Genomic DNA, 3,781 nt, shown 5'->3' with positions numbered 1-3,781 from the left:
TTTTCAACTCAATCAATGTATTAGGTCTTTGATCGAACAATTAGGTTATCAATTAAACTGAAAAACTCTTCTATGTAACTCAACTTTTATTATAAAAAAATATAGATATCAAATCATATTGAACTGAATGACCAAGTCTAATTTTTTATTAATTTATTAAAAAAAACTCATGACATACACTAATATCAGTAAAATCATTGCATGATAAATTATATTTATAATCAAGTAAAATAGTGAAATTTGTCCAAAAAAAAAAGAAAGTAAAATAGTGAACAAAGAATATAGTATTTACAAAATTAACTATTTGTATGATATAAACATTATATAAGAATATTTTAACATTTATATTATATGTGTTTTATTATATTACACATAACGTGTTTTTAAATTGAAAAAAGTTGTGTTTTATAAATTCCTATATAAAATGTGTTTTTTTTTTTTACAATCCCTCTATAAAAAGTTGTGTTTAAACGTGACTTCATTAATTGATACCCTATTTCCTCAAAAAAAAAAAAAAAATCAATTGAGACCCTATACATCGCAGCCGATACATCTATATCTGCGATGTATAGGGTCATGGCCCACCTTGTCCCATGAAGGGCTCCGCCCCTGATGATCATTCAAAATTGGCTTAAAAGGATAAATTGTCCTTAAATTTCACCCATAAGTAGGGAGTCTGAAATTTGAACTCGACGCTGCATATTACAATATATTGTTCCATTCTAATTGAGTTATGCTCACATGAACAAATAGTAGTATTATGCTATTGGATTAATTATTTAAATTGACCTATAATGTACTCAAAATCTAAAAAAATAACTTTGTAACATAAAAATCACACATTCTAACTTTATAATTTGAGATTTTCATTATTTTGACCCTATAATATATCGGAAGCTTAAAAACACGGACAATAGGTTGAATTTTTTTTCATAGTTCTTTACATGCATATAAAAATATGGTTTTACACAAACAAAAAAAAATAGAATTTCTCGACTAGGGACGAATTAATTATGAATGTTTTAAGTACCAAAAACTCAAAAAACAACATCGGAAATCTCGACTTACAAATCGAATTTTGAGTTGATTGTTTATAGAAACATCTATAAAAATACATAAAAAAAAGATCTGCAAAGTTCTATAGCATTTCGAAGATGTTTCGATTTAGTTTTAGTTTTCAATCAAAACATGCAAAATTGCAATTTTGTTCCGAGTAGCATATACTCGCGGGTCAAATTTCGTTTTTTAATTTTGTAGACATGGTTAGAACATCATAAGAATCTTCATCATAAAATTTTGCTACATTCTTCATTTTTTTTTCCGATTCAATCATTTATCTTTTTAAATATTGACATTATTGTCCTTTTATAGAATCCGGAAAAAAAAAACTCATAAAGTTATGTCACTTTCATCATTTATCATGTTCAACATCATTTAAAGAGGAAAAATGATATTTGTACAATTATTTTAGGACGATTTTCTCTCTCGTATTTTCATTGTGAACTTACTCTCTCTTCTTCTTTCTCTCTCATATTCTCATATGTTTAAGAGAATGTTTGATTTAGCTGAGCTGACATGTATGCTTTAGGATGGTCAATCGGGGTGGTTATTTGTGTGGGAGGACGAGATGTTTGGGGAATGTTGTGAACTTTTATCTAACATATTCTTGCAGGATGGTTTGGAAGATACGTGGCAGTGGCAACTAACACCTGATAAAGGCTATACTGTCAGTGAGGTTATTGCTTATTCACGGCGGTGGAACCGATGCAACAGAAGGAATTTCACAATTTAATTTGGAACAAATCAGTTCCGTAAAAAGTCTAGATTTTTGCTTGGCGATTGTTACAAAATCAGTTACCAACTAAAGATAATCTGATAAAGCGAGGAATTCTTCAACAATATGTCCGTGTTTGTGTTTCTTGATGCGGTAATGATAAAAACACCGACCATTTATCTTTAGGATTCATAGTCTTTGGAAGCATATGGTCATTAGTTAGATAGCGGTTGGGTATTCATACAATTAATCTTTTAAAGGTATCTGATCATGGGTTATTCTTTGGCGCGCTCGGTGGTTTCTCAATAAAATTCAATAGGTGTATTGTCCAATCTTGGTTTTGTTCATGAAACATTCAAGAAAGACTATTTGTAAAATTATGTCTGAAAATAAGGAGAAAATGTGTTTAAATAATAAAGTTTGGTGTCGTAAGTACGGACGTTACTTTAATGTTGAATGGTAACGTAAGCAAGTTTCAACAAAGTTGGATGAGAAACATACGACAGTATAAATATTTTATGACTTTTAAGATTAAGCATCAAAATAAAATAGTATTCCTACATGATCATAGTCACTAAACGTGATCTTAATTCACAAGAATGATCTAGAGAAAGGAAAGTCACCCTGATCATAGTCAGTGACACGGTTGATCTTAATTCACTTAACACTACTTGATATTAGTTGCGTTGCTATTAATAGATCATTACATTTTTTTGAAGGAATTAATAGATCCTTACATATTTAATGGAATAAATTATTCAAGCCACCATGCTGAAATAACAATATTTTTTTTTTGGTAATAAAAGAGGGCTGACGCCCAGAAAACCAAAAAAACTACAAAGTTACATGAATGTTTTTAGACATACTAGTCCCAGAAATGTCATCAAAAAGAAGACTACAGACCTCACTAGGAGAAGTATCCATAACATGAAGGTTAAAAGAGTCCATAGAAAAATTAAGATTGGCTAGCCAATCAGCATGAAATAACAATATTATATTGGGTCTCATATATAAAAAATTTCTTTTTTAAATTTATTGAATGATTATTGTATTTAATTTACACTACGTTAATTATTTAATGAACCAAAAAATAATATTTTCTTATACGAGACCAGAGACTATATGAAAAGTTGTTTACATCATTGTTTATTGGTTAAAGAAACCTTCTAAGATTAGTGAAAATTTCATTTCATAATAGGGATATTTTAGTCATGTTAGGATGTAAATGAATATTTAAAATGTGTTAATAGGAAAATTATTCAATATTTTCCTTTTTCGGTAGAGAATTAAAAACTGAAGCTTGACTAATCTGTTTTAGTTGGAACTAATCTAACGATAAATCTAATTTCAATAATATAGATATAAAAGGTACCGTTAAATACTCCCTCTGTTTCAAAATGAGTGTCGCTTTAGCCAAAAAAATTTGTTTCAAAATGAATGTCGCTTTTAGTTTCCAATGCAATAATAACTTTTTCTTTTCAATTGTACCCTCCAATTAATACTCTGCACACTACTTCCAAATTATTACTTTTAAAACTAACCAATAGTTAATAAGGATAATTTGGTAAAATAATCATTCTTTTTCTTTTAATCATTGCATTTCTTAATATGTGTGTAAACACCTAAAACGACACTCATTTTAAAACGGAGGGAGTAATAGTTTTGGACAAAGGCAAAAAATTAGTTACTAGTTATAAACTATTTTATTAAACATTATCATATATATCAAATAGACCGACTTTTTCTCCCTGGGCTCTTCCAAAAGTAGCGACGACTCTCTAACACAATATTTTTTAGTAAAAAAGCCAAAGAATATGTGAATACGTGATCATCAGACAAGCACAAATAGACACAGACACACAGGAAAATAAAAATTGAACTATATTGCAGAGCCCTCCATACAAAGGGCTCTTCCAAAAACTAGCGTATGCCGCTAAATGTGACGTTGACACGGTATTCTTTAGTAAAAGGCGAAAGAATAGTTCGCTATGTCATCATCACACGGCT

At 29.3% G+C, this 3,781-nt stretch overlaps 1 non-coding gene across 1 annotated transcript; it reads right to left on the bottom strand.

Moving 5' to 3' along the window:
• Positions 1-3,664: 3,664 nt before the first annotated feature.
• Positions 3,665-3,781, bottom strand: LOC146957988 (U5 spliceosomal RNA). The gene has a single exon (XR_015025066.1). It is a non-coding gene; the product is annotated as a U5 spliceosomal RNA (small nuclear RNA).

The sequence above is a fragment of the Medicago sativa genome, chromosome 1, assembly GCF_051527215.1.
Source record: "Medicago sativa cultivar Bolivia chromosome 1, Bolivia_mono, whole genome shotgun sequence".
Taxonomy (NCBI): Eukaryota; Viridiplantae; Streptophyta; class Magnoliopsida; order Fabales; family Fabaceae; genus Medicago; species Medicago sativa.
This window is presented reverse-complemented; position numbering and strand designations above follow the sequence as displayed.